Source organism: Pan troglodytes, chromosome 23 (assembly GCF_028858775.2).
Source record: "Pan troglodytes isolate AG18354 chromosome 23, NHGRI_mPanTro3-v2.0_pri, whole genome shotgun sequence".
Classification (NCBI taxonomy): Eukaryota; Metazoa; Chordata; class Mammalia; order Primates; family Hominidae; genus Pan; species Pan troglodytes.
This window is the reverse complement of record NC_086016.1, coordinates 11769239-11783401: the sequence shown is the minus strand read 5'-3', so window position 1 is coordinate 11783401 and position 14163 is coordinate 11769239.

The window sequence follows — 14163 nt, the reverse complement described above, 5'->3', positions numbered from 1 at the left end:
GTATATCTCAGTAGGTGGCCTATATGATAATTAAAAAATTAAAAGCTAAGTTAATTAAATTTTTAATTATTTTAATTTTTATTAATTTTAATTATCAATCTTCATTGAAGAATTTTTTCCAAAAAATGTGGACAATATGTGTCATAAGGATTAATCAGCATAAAATAGTCCCCAAAGGAAATTAAAGGACTGATTAGATAGTACTAAAATAACAATCATACAAAGTAGAAAGTGATGTTATAAGAGAAATGTAGATAAAATATTGTAAGAAACTAAAGTAGGAAGATAATGGTTTGAGTTGTGGGAGATCAGGGAAGATTTTTTGGAAAAAGTAACGTTTAAGCTAGATCTTAGAGAGACATGACTTAATAGAAAAGTAGGCAAAAAAATATGAATAACCCTTTCAGATTACAGGCAATACAAATTATGATAAATATAAAAAAATTATTACTTCACTAGTAATCAAGTAATTGAATTAAACAATTGGATACCATTTTTTCTTCAGCAGACTGGCAAAACATAAGATGTTAACAAGGGTTTTGAGGGTACAGGGAAGAGGGTAGGCTCAAACTATGCTGGTATCAATGTATAACCAAGGTCTCCTTTGGAGTACAATTGTTATATAGTCTACATTCTGTAAAAACTAAACACATATGTTTGCCTTTCCACTTTTGGAAATACATGGTAGATAATCATGCAAGAATGTAAATTGCAGTATTGTGTTTTAATTTTTAAAAATACTCTAAATATTCATCAATATATAACTACAAATAAAAATAGTTGGACTATCATGCAGACTACAATGCCTCTATTGTGGCATAATAGTTAGTAATACAATCTCTGAGAGCAGAATATCTGGATTTGAAAAATTTGCTCTCCCTCTAAATGACCTTGAGCAAAGTACTTACAATCTTTTTCTCTCTTCTGTAAAATGGAGATAACAGCATTGCCAATTTATTAGCTTGTCATGATGATTAAATGAGATAATCCATATATCACACCAAGTACCCACTACATAGTAAGCAACTAATTAAATTTGACTAATATTAATAATTTCATTATTATTCATCTTAATATCATGGCATGACTTCTAAGGTGTATTATTAAATAGAAAAAGAGAAGTTTTAAACTGAGCCATAGTTTAGAACTTGACTTAAAGCAGACTCACAAAGCAAATGCTCATATCTAGGACAGGTAAATCTACACGTGTTTATACACACATTCACTGTGTTTGGGGAAAATACACACCAAACTGGAAACACTGGTTGTCTCTGAAGAAGAGACAGGGCTTTGGCAATATTCAAATTAGGCTTTAACTCTTGCTGAAAGTTTCAGTTCTCTATAAGGAGAAGGTATTACTTATGTAATTTTTAAAAATTACATATTAAGTACTAAATGACTGAAGCTTCTTAGAATTGATGGGGGCAGGCATCACATGGGCAGCAAGGCATTCACATAATGGAGAATCATGGTCTCCTGTAGATGTCTAGGAGTGATAAAATTAACTACCTTTTAGGTGGTGTAGTTTCCTGGTTGAGCTGATAATTATTAAGTTAATGATTAGTAGGTTATTTCTCAACACTGAAGAGATTATTAGTGTTTCAAAGTTTTCACTGTAATTCATCTGTAAAATCATTCAACTTACCTCCAGTACACCTCAGTAATGTGGTGACAAGAGAGTATTCTTGCTCACTTTATTTACTCTTCAGTGATCTAATGCCAATAATGCCAGCCTATAGAAACAACAGCCAATTATAACAAAAAGCACATTAAAAAGTCAAATATAGCTGGGTAATAGACATAAAAATACCTTATTAACATTTTTATAACACTCTCAACTGAAATAAACAGACCACTCTCGATTTTAGCATCTGGTTCCAAACAATTCTTGTTTGGGTGATAACTTTTTAAAAACAAATGCTGGGCATCTTTCATCGACTTTTCATCGAGTAACAGCTGTTCCTTTAGAACAAAATGTATGCATGTTGGAAGTGTGACTGATGCTCACTTCTGTTTTGTTCTGTGTGAGAAAGCTTTATGTTGGGTGCAATTCAGAAAACAAATGGTTTCAAATCTTTTGAATAGATGCCATAGCACAGTTTAAATGCAGCTTCTTGTGATTTTTAGAACAATTTCAGCCACAATTTTTACATTCAATTTATAACTATACTAAGACATTCTCCTTCAGAACAAAGGCATTTCTGTTTTCATGTGCTCTTGGGCATCTTTGGGTCATTCATTATATCAATCATTTATCTTCGTAAAGTGTTTGGCTATGAACAATTACTTACTACACCAAAGCATGAAAGAAATAGATATAGCTCATCTGCTCTTGAATGCATTTCTACAGATTCCCTTAGGATAATTCCTGTTTCAACTTAAGCTATTAAATTTTTTGCTGAATTCAAATCACCTCATCTGCTGAAACAGGTGGAGACAAATAACCACAGACGTTTGCATGAAGGTTCAGGTGTATTTAAGGGCAGCTTAATTATAAGACACTATGAAATTCTCCTAATTAATTTGGAGCTAAATATTCTACATCAAATATTTTACAAAACTTAAATATTTACTTTTCACATGATTATGATTTTGATACTAGGTTAAAAATGACTTATATTGGCATTTTTAAAACAGTTTAAGACAAATAATGTTTTTGATACTGTTTATTATAACATATGAAAAGTCTTTATATTTATGCAAATATACTCTATTTTATCGTCTGTTCATTTCATGTTGCATTTGCATGCACTCCTGAATTACTTGTTACTAAAACATACAGAACAGACAGAAAGTTAAAATTGGTTAATTTCTATCTAATCTGGATAAGATAAACACAATGAGTGAAATAAATCATTATGTCAAATAACAAAAACCTCATGCATAGAAACTTCAACATTTCTGAATAACAAAAAGGATAATATTATGTAGGGCAAGGTGCCACTTTTGTATCAACTAGAAATAATCCCTGAATCTGGATGATGAAATTTTAATAGTAACTGTTGACCGCAGGGCAGATTTTACTCTCTTGGTCAGATGCTTTTGTGAATGACACAAACTGTGTGTCCAGATCACTTTTCCCTATAATCCCTTCAAATTACTTGACTTTTTGATCTCTTCCTTTTTTCTGTCTCTTTTTTGTCCACAACAGATATTCCAAATATCCACTGAGTTTTCAAATACTCCAGTCCATATTTGGTCTTCCCATTCCTAGCAGAAGTGCTTTGTCTTCTACTTCCCAGAATAATGTTAATTCTCTTATTTTAGACTTGCTTGCTTTAATTTGTATTTGTTCTTGGATTTTTTTCTTTCCATCTCATAGGATAAGAGGGCATCTCTTCTTCCATATTCATAAATACGTTGCCAACAGGAATTTGTTGTTATTTATACTTTCTTCTCCTAGACATTTTAATTTTACTTACCTTCCCTGAGCACATGGAAAAGTCAAAACACAAGCAGAATCTTACTTATGAATAGAGGCAGATTTATTAAGCCAGGGGTAGGCAAACTATAGCCAATGAGCCAAAGCCAGGCTGCCATGGGTTTTTATAAATAAAATGTTATAGGAACTCAGCCACAGACATTCCTTTACATATTGCCTACAGCTGCTTAAGCACTACAAAGGCAAAGTTGCATATTTACAACACAAATAATATGGCCTGCAAGCCTAAAGTATCTACTATCGTGCCCTTTATAGAAAATGTTTATCAGCTTTTGTTCTCTTATCCTAAGTTATGAGGATTACATTTCCGGCCACCTCATTTGCATTTGAGTTTCCAGTTTTGAGTTTGTAGTTTTGTATTCTTGCTTAAAGAGCCCCAAACCCTGATCTCCAAATTGAATGTGCTGTAGATCCCACAAAATATGGATCCAATCAAGCTGATGCCATGTCATTATCTGTAGCTTTTATTCTTTGCCATCACACACCTTCCTTGAACAGTTAGGCTTCTGCAAAAAATCTTAAATAATCACTGATATGGGTTGGTTCTGTGTCTTCACCCAGATCTCATCTTGTAGCTCCCATAATTTCCACGTGTTATGGGAAGGATCCAGTGGGAGATGACTGAATCATGAGGGCACGTATGTCCCATGTTGTTCCCGTGATAGTGAATGGATCTCACGAGATCTGATGGTGTTAAAAATGGGAGTTTCTCTGCACAATCTCTTTTTTGCCTGCTGCCATCCATGTAAGATGTAGCTTACTCCTTCTTGCCTTCCACCATGATTATGATGCCTCTCCAGCCATGTGGAACTGTAAGTCCAACAAACCACTTTCTTTCGTAAATTGCCCAGTTGCAGGTATGTTTTTATCAGCAGCATGAAAATGAACTAATACAGTAAATTGTTACCAGTAGAGTGGGGTGCTGGTGGAAACATATCCAAAAATATGGAAGGGACATTGGAACTGGGTAACAAGCAGAGGTTGGAACAGCTTGGAGGACTCAGAAGAAGACAGGAAAATGTGGCCAAGTTTGGAACTTCCTAGAGACTTGCTGAATGGCTTTGAACAAAATGCTGACAGTGATATGGACAATGAAATCCAGCTGAAGTGGTCTCAGCTGGTGATAAGGAACTTGTTGGGAACCGGAGTAAAGGTGAATCTTGCTACGTTTTAGCAAAGACACTGGTGGCATTTTGCCTGGCCCTATAGATTTGTAGAACTTTGAACTTGAGAGAGATGATTTAGGGTATCTGGCAGAAGAAATTTCTAAGCAGGAAAGCACTTAAAATGCGAATTCGGTGCTGTTGAAGGTATTCAGTTTTATAAGGGAAGCAGAGCATAAAAATTTGGAAAATTTGCAGCCTGACAATGCAATAGAAAAGAAAATCCCATTTTCTGAGGAGAAATCCAAGCCAGCTACGGACATTTGCATAAGATAATGGGGAAAATGTCTCCAGGACATGTCAAAGGTCTTTACCTCAGCCTCTCCCATCACAGGCACAGAGACCTAGGAGGAAGAAGTGGTTTTGTGGGCTGGGCCCAGGGTTCCTTTGCTGTGTGCAGCCTAGGGACTTCATCCCCTGCATCACAGCAACTCTAGCTATGGCTGAAAGGGGACAACATAGAGCTCAGGCTATGGCTTCAGAGGGTGCAAGCCCCAAGCTTTGGCATCTTCCATGTGGTGTTGAGCCTACGAGTGCACAGAAGTCAAGAATTGAGGTTTGGGAACCTCTGCCTTGATTTCAGAAGATGTATGGGAATGCCTGAATACCGAGGCAGGAGTTTGCCATATGGGTGGGGTCCTCATGGAGAACTTCTGCTAGGGCAGTGCAGAAGGAAAATGTGGGGAGGGAGCCCCCACACAGAATCCCTACTGGGGCACCACCTAGTGGAGCTGTGAGAAGAGGGCCACCGTCTTCCAGACCCCAGAAGTGTAGATCCTCTGACAGCTTGCACTGTGTGCATGGAAAAGCTGCAGACACTTAACACCAGCCCATGAAGGCAGCCAGGAGGGAGACTGTACCCTGCAGAGCCAGAGGGGTGGAACTGCCCAAGACCATGGGTATCCACCTCTTGCATCAGCGTGACCTAGATGTGAGACATGGAGTCAAAGGAGCTTTAGATTTGACTGCCCTTCTGGATTTCAGAATTGCATGGGGCTTGTAGCCTCTTTGTTTTGACCAATTTCTCCCATTTGCAATGGCTGCGTTTACCCAATCCCTGTACCCCTGTAACCACATTGTATCTAGGAAGTAACTAACTTGATTTTGATTTTACAGGGTCATAGGTGGAAGGGACTTGCCTTGTCTCAGATGAAACTTTGGACTGTGGACTTTTGAGTTAATGCTAAAAAGAGTTGACACTTTGGGGGACTGTTGGGAAGGCATGACTGGTTTTGAAACATGCAGATATGAAAATTGGGAGGGGCTGGAGTGAAATGATATGGTTTGGCTCTGTGTCCCCATCCAAATCTCATCTTGTAGCTCCCATAATTTCTATATGTAGTGGGAGGGACCTGATGGGAGAAGACTGAATCACGGGGGCAGGTCTTTCCCATGCTGTTCTCATAATAGTGAATGGGTCTCACAAGATCTAGTGGTGTTAAAAACAGGATTTTCTCTGCACAAGCTCTTTTTTTGCCTGCTGCCACCCACATAAGATGTGTCTTGCTCCTTTTTGCCATGATTGTGAGTCTCCCCAGCCATGTGGAACTGTATGTCCAATAAACCTTTTTCTTTTGTAAGTTGTCCAGTCGTGGGTATGTCTTTATCAGCAGTGTTAAAATGGACTAATACAATCACTCTATCAAATGAGATAATATTTATTCCTTTACCACTGACAACTCTCTCTCTTGGCTCTTCTATTCAATCATGTTACTGATAGACGCTTTGCTTTTTGTTTTTGTTGTTTAACCTGATTGTTAAAGCTTATTTTATGAATTTCTGTTCTTCTTTTAATTTTACAACAATTTTACTATTTCTCCTTACATGTTTATAAGTCATATGGAGACTCCTTCTCATCTACCCTGACCCCAGAATATTAAAACTTTTCAGAGTTTCAGGATTAATTCCATTATATGGACATGATTCCTTGAGATAGGAAAAACTGATTGGATTGTGACATTAGACTTATCAGAATCTAAGATCTTACAAAATATAAAGCTTTACTAGTAATTTCATGAACTTAGGTAATCATTAGGCATGGGCAAATCAGAGAATTATTTAGATCTCTTAATCAGATTCTTTAGATCCTTGGTTCTGTCATTAGATACTCCCTTGCCCAGGCAGATAGATGAGACTTCTAGAGAGGTATGCCGACAATTTATTTACATGGAGATACCTGTCTCAATTATCAAATATCTTCATTTTTATGCAGATAGTTACATATGTGGTATATGTGACATTTTCCAGGGAGCCCCATAAATCCACAACCTTCTACTTTGTTAACCATAAGCAATTCTAAACGACCAAGTACATTCTGCTAAAAGCATTTCTGTGATAGATAATCATTCTCCTGCTAGCAAAAAAACAAATTGTTTGTCAGGAGCTGTCATTAGTATGTTTATATAAGAAAAATGGGCTTCCTTCCTTCTGTGGATCCTGGCAGGGCATCTCAGTAATCAGAAAGAATCAAAGACCCTTTCCTTCCCAATCTGCTCTGGCCTTGGTCAACATCTTAGTGCCAAATATTGCTGGTGTATTATCATTATTGGCTTACACCATTTTCTGCAGTGTTTCACTTAAGCCAACTACTACTCTGACCTTGATTTGAACCATCCAACAGAGAGTAGGAATTCCCTCCACAAAGCATGTTACTCATTAACATCTTCCTTTACAAGTCTCTTGATGTTCATTCACAGACTCAATTACCTTTTTCCTCCATCAACCTCAATTATTTGCATCATTTTCCACTGGCCTATGGGAGTATTTAATTGAATACATATTTTTTCTCAAATCAAATTTTCTGAAAAAAATTTGTTTCTATGAACTGTATTTTAGGTATATTCCAGGTTGGTACAAACACTAATTTTCAGGGGTCATTATGTCAAAGAGCCCATCCACACCCCATAGCCTACATATGTCAAAGGATTGTTCTTTATTCATCCACTTTCTATGAATTCCACACACGGGAGATAAACTTCTTTTTCATCCATATTACCAGGGTTGTCAGGGAGCAACATTAAAGGTCACAGTGTTCAGTGAACCCTTGCCATAACTTAGACTAAACACGTTTCTCCCATAATTTTACTTCTTCAAATTCTTTCTTTCTCTTTCTTTCTTTCTTTCTTTCTTTCTTTCTTTCTTTCTTTCTTTCTTTCTCCTTTTCTTTCTCTCTCTCTTTCTTTCTTTCTTTTTCTTTCTCTCTCTCTTTCTTTCTTTCTTTTTCTTTCTTTCTTTTTTTTTTTTTGACAGGGTTTCACTCTTGTCACCTGCCTGGAGTGCAGTGGCACAATCTTGGCTCACTGCAAAATTCACCTCCCAGGTTCAAGCAATTCTCCTGCCTTAGCCTCCTGAGTAGCTGGGATTAAAAGCACCTGCCACCATGCCTGGCTAATTTTTGTATTTTTAGTAGAGATGGGGTTTCACCATGTTGACCAGGCTTGTCTTGAACTCCTGACCTCAGGTGATCCACACTCCTCAGCCTACCTAAGTGCTGGGATTTTACAAGTGTGAGCCACTGAGCCCGACGTTGAGCTTGTTTCTTTATGAATTCCTGCAACTCAACATTAAAGACATAATATCCCGTAGTGATTAATATATCCAATAGTTCTTCCTGACTAAAGGTACAAAGTTAATCCTAGTGTTGTTAATAAGCATGGAAGTCATTATTTATTCAGTGTTTTCAGTTCAAGCATTGTCTTAAACCAAACTGATTTCCTACTGCAACTGAGTCCTCTAAAAACAGCTTCCTCTAGTGTCCCTATTTGAAGTAGCAAGTCATTTTTATCTTAATGATGGGCCTCCTAGAACACTACTTCAATTAGATTTAATATCACATGACCAAATCCTGTAATTCTTTCAAAATGCCTGGCAAAGGGGCCAGTGCTGCTTAACTTGCCACTCATGTAGTTCATATTATGTGCTAATTAAATGTGTCTAGTTTGAAAGCATTGTCTACACCTACAAATACTGTGCTTCATGAAATTCTCTGTTAGGTATATCCTAGCACCAGATACCGTTTTATCTGGCTGTGCCATAGGCTTCCCTTAAATGTCCTCTACGTACCTCTTGAGGGAGTTATTTATAATTTTAAAGCATTAAAGCAAACATAAAATCAAATTCTCTGAGGCTTTCTAGGTTCTAGTTTTATATTATTTAAATTAATTCCATTTACATTCACACTGATATGTTCAAAGCAACAGACCAGATCAAGCTGTGACATACCAGACAGGCAGCCACTATCTGCTTTCTATCATGACCAGGGAGCTGTCTTAGCAATGTATCATTTTGATTTATGGCCATATAGGGTGCAGAAATTCTATTCTACAGCATCCTCTGCTCTGTACAATTCATTGGTAGTTTCTCTGGAAAAAAATAATCTAGAATGGTAAACAAAGCCTAGAAACTGAGTGATAACTGTAGTCAACTACACACAAGCTGAGTTGTCAGGGGGCACTTTGTCATTTGTTTTATTCAAATTATACAGGTAGAACATCCAAATCAGTAGGAGTCCAATTTTCCTTTTCTGCAGTAAGCAGGCCAAGAGATTTTCGCCAACAAAGCCCATTTGTTTGGATGACAATAGCAAAAGATAGTTAAGTATGATATCCTCACTCTGAGCTGTTTGCGCGAAAATATTGTAGTGGCTTCCCTCCACGGTAATGTAATCTACTTATAAACACCTTTCCCATCTGCTATGATTTTACCCTATTTCCAAACGCTTCCTCCCAGTATCAGGCTGTATAACTCATCATGCATAATGTTTGCCCGCACAATCAATAACAAGAACCTTACTAGCACGCCCAAACAAATGTTTGGGTTTTATTTGTTTCTTTGTTTAACTTTTATTTTAAGTTCATGGTTACATGTGCAGATTTGTTACACAGGTAAACTTGTGTCATGGGGTTTGTTGTCAAACAAATGTTATAAGTGATAGACAAAGGACCTCAGAAGTCTCTCCTCTGCTTGATAATGGAGCTACCTTCACCTTTAGCCCTAATTGGTTACATGGGAAGGAACTTTTGATCCACCACAAATTACCTTTCAGAAAAGACACAGTCAAATTAAATGACACAAATATCATGTCTTGGGTATTGTATAATCTTCCTCTGGTGCAAGTAAATTTAAAACTGGGTTTGAGACCGCTATTAGAGGCCAAATAAAAGTATTAGAGGTGGGAAAGATATAAAGTTATATATTATTGCATTCTCCTTCACTCCCTCATTACTACCTCTTGATATTAGTAAGGCACAGTGGATTTTGTGATTTATTTCTCATATTAGTCTCAGGACGCAATGGTTTCACTAAAGGAACCCTTAATAATTTTTGAGCAAGGGGCCTTGCTTTTCATTTTTCACTGGGTTACAGAAGTTATGTAGCTGGTCCTTCCTGTTGACATTGGCTGTGTCATTCAGTACAGCAGCATGTGTCTTTCAAATGGATTATAGCAAACAGCTGCCACAGGCATATTTTGAGTCAAAATCCTGAGGAGTCTAAATTGGTGGTCCCATTTAACTTTTCCTAAAGGGCTCTAGTTTGGGTATGCCCCAATATCATCTGACCAGTTGGATGGGATCATAAGGGCCTAATGTTATTGCCTGTGCTACCACCTACCACAATACTTTTCATGCTTATTTCTATTCAGTACCTGCAGTGAGTTAAATAGTGCTCTTCTGAAATTATTATTCATTCAGAATCTCAGAAGGTGACCTTCTTTAGAAATTTGCACATATAATTTGTTAAGATGAGCTCCTACTAGATTAAGGAGGGTCCTAATTCCAATGACTGGAGGTGTTTTTATAAGAAGAGAGGACACATGGAGAAGAAATTGAAAACAAAAGCAGAAATTGGAGTAATAAATCTATAAGTAATAAAGCTCCAAAAATGTGTAGGAGAGAGTAGAACCTAGGCAGGGGCAAGAAAAGATTTTTTTCTGTGGCTTTTCAAGGAAGCGTGACCCTATTGACTCCTTGGCTTCAGACTTCTAGCCTCCAGAACTGTGAAATAATAAATTTCAGTTGTTTTAAGCTACCCAGTTTGTGGTAATTTGTTCCAGCAGCCCTAGGAAAGTACTACAATGCTGTATTCATGTTCTGAACTCTTTCCAGTTATTTTGTGAGTATGGGTAGACAAGATTCTTAGAACAGTCTTGACAGTCTCTGAGTTTATTGCTTATTGGTGGGTCCTATGAAAGATAAATTACTTTTCACAGTTTAAGGAATGTCCTAAGTTGATCTGCACTAATTTACAGGATTTAGCTGCAGTTTAAGGAATGTCCTAAGTTGATCTGTACTAATTTACAGGAATTAATTTGCACGTTGGGCTGTGCCTTAAATTCTAGCTGGATTTATCACCCAGCTTCTGTTTGTAATATGGGTGACTATGGTCCTTAAATCCTCTCCTAATTTTTGCTCTGAGAAGAAAATTATCATCATACCATGAAAGTAGTAGATGAACTCTATCTTTTAGGTTATTCTTTACCAGATTATGGAAATGTCATAATGATTTTTTTTAATCCATGATAAGACAGTAAACATGTACTTGTTTCTATTCTGCAAAGCTTAAAATTTTCCTACTTGAAATTTAAAAAAAAACTCTTAGGAGGCCCCTGAGATTGGTTTAATGCTCTGTTGTAGCTATCTCGAAATTCTTAATAATTTTTGAGTAAGTATCCATGCATTTTCATTTTATACTCAGCTCTATGAATTATGTAGTTAATCTTGATAGCATATCAGAGCCTCTTGTCTACTTTATTTTCTGTACATTTTTCATCATATCAGGTAGAGATGAAGCATGCAAATGAACAACCTTGATACTCTACTGTAAATGTCCAGGGGCTACCTACTTATTGACCAGTTAGAACAACAAAAGGGAAGTTAATGTGGGGAGGGGAACTTCCTTCTGAATCATTTTCTTAATTACAATAGTAGTCTCTTATTGCACCCTTGGAATTCTGCATTGCTTAATATTTACTACTGTGGAGAGCTTGAGCAATTCCAAAGGATCCCATTTGGCATGGCCAATTAAAATTTGGTGAAGAGTGAGCTCAGTCTTCATCCTCTGTGGAAACACAAAGACGACAATGTCCCATTCATATTGAATGACAATTGCAATTTTGTATTTATGTAAAGGTAGCACAAGCAGGTAATATTCTCTCCAACCACACATTTCAACCTGTAACTTCATCTTTACCTTGGTTTCCTCCCTGATGTTCTCTTCATGCACTCCAGATTTCACTTAGAGCATGTATGAGACTCTTTCCTACCTTCCATAAGGTCTACTGTAAATTCTGCTCTGCATTCTACCAATGATAAGAAACTTTGAATACCGCCCCAGGTAACTTTGTTCAAATTATTATATATATGGCCTCAGATCCATGACTGGGGCTGGAATGAACAGACCTCAGTTCTTTATTTAATTGTTTTCAGATTCTATGGCTTTAATTAAGGCAGTAAACTCAGCCCCCTGTTCAAGTATATTCTGTTCTATATCATATCCTCATAATTGGATTTGAACTCTTTCAGCCACAATAAATAAAGCAAATTTTCTATGATTCTTTAAGGGATTGGTGGGGGCTACAGTACTCCTCTCCTCTGATTCAAAAGTTGATAATGTGCTTTTACTTTCTTATTAAAAATTCTATCAAGGCTTACTTTTTAAATGCTATTTATATTTTCTTCAAAAGTAAATTAATTCAAGTGAGCTGCCTTTCTATTTTCTCTTCTGATTTTTAATTTCTCCCTGTTGTGCACATGATATAAATGCTTTTTCTCCATATAATCCCATGTATAGTAACTAAACCTGTATGTTTGTTACTGTTCTCTGAATATATATATTTGGCCCTCAAGGTTATGTAAGTCTTGTAAGACAGAGAATCATTAGCTTATCCCGTTCACTCTATCTCTTATTATTTGTATCAATAGCATTAACTAAGGTGTTTTCTCTCTGGAAAACATAAAGCCTGTCAACATTTACACTTGTATCATTCCTATCATGTGAAAAGGAGAATCCAATTGGCAATTTGGAGAGGAGTAGTAGCAGTTACCCTTCTCAGTATAGGACTGACAAATCTCACCTTAACAACTGCAGCCGATATGCTGTCACAGTATTTGGAAGTGTTTTCTCAAAAGTTTACAGCCATTTAATGATTAATCATGACCATGAATAGTCCTTTGCATCAGATAATAATAGAATTGTAACATGTCCTCCATCATTAATTTGAAGAATCCATGCCAATGTTAATTCACCAGTCTTCTGTTAGTGAATATTCTGTTCTTTAATAAAATATAGTTTTCACTCATCACCTGTCCTTGGACTCTGGGTACATAAATAGTTTGTCCAATAATCAATATTTTGAGTCATTTCTAAGGATACATGAAATTTCTCCAAGAAACCAGGGAGAGATAAGAAGGTTTTCCAGTGAATAAAATGTAATCTCGCAGCTTTTTCTCCCACTATCATCTCCTCCTATTAAATAGAAACTAACCTATTAAAAGGTTAGCTTTTACAGGTATGCTGGCAGGAGTCAGTCAATGGGATTTGCACCCAATTTCCCCTTGTCCATGTACTCCCTAGACCCGTACTCCCAGACTGTAGTCTATGGCCCCCAGATTTCAGTGGTAAGACTTATTTCCCTTAACCTGCCTCAAAGATTCCACTACCTCATACCAAAAATGTACAGCCAACTATCCTGAGAAAAAATTCTCATGTTTTTCCATTATTTCCTTTTGAAAAGGAGCCCAGGTAGAAAAAGAAAACATTCACTATTTTGGTGTGTGGATCTAAAAGACAATCCTGCTCTCAGTGCCAATCTGAACCCACAAAAAGCATTGAATTGTCAAATCAGACTCAGATTGAAGATTTTGCTCAGTATCATGCTTTCTGAATAATTTCAAAGATAAAATAATCATGTATGGGTTAAGTGGGAAGAGACCTGGGTCCTTTCATCTTCATTGAATGTGGTCTCGTCCAATTTTCTAGATTTGGTTTCTAAGTAAAATGTACAGTTGCTTTACTTACTCAGGTGTATTCTCAGTTACAAACCATCTCCTTTTATACTTAGATAGCAACACAGCTAACATGACATTTTCTTGGGAATCATCACCCTACATTTATTGATTCCTGGCTTATTTTTCATAAGCAATTTTAGACAACTCCGCATGGTCTGCTAGAAACATTTTATGAAGAATGATTCTTTGGCTACCAAAAACTATTTAGTTTATTTTCTAAGAGACTTGCATTAATATGTTTGCAGAAAAATTAAACCAGAACACCTGACTTCTTTATTTCCCAGGAGTTTTCCTCCACACCTGCCCCCATCAGGGGAGAAAATTGATCAGGAGGTACCACCCCTTTCCACACCATTCTTGAATCTATTCTACAGAACTCTCTCACATGGTCTAGCAATATGTTTAAGGTAGAATGCTTTTTCTATCAATATTTCTTATGTGTTAAATTTGCATTATTATATATTGACTAGAAATTATATATTCCTTCTTAAACATTAATCATAATGAAACTAAAAACCTAATTTATTTCAACAAATAAATTTCTCTTTAATTC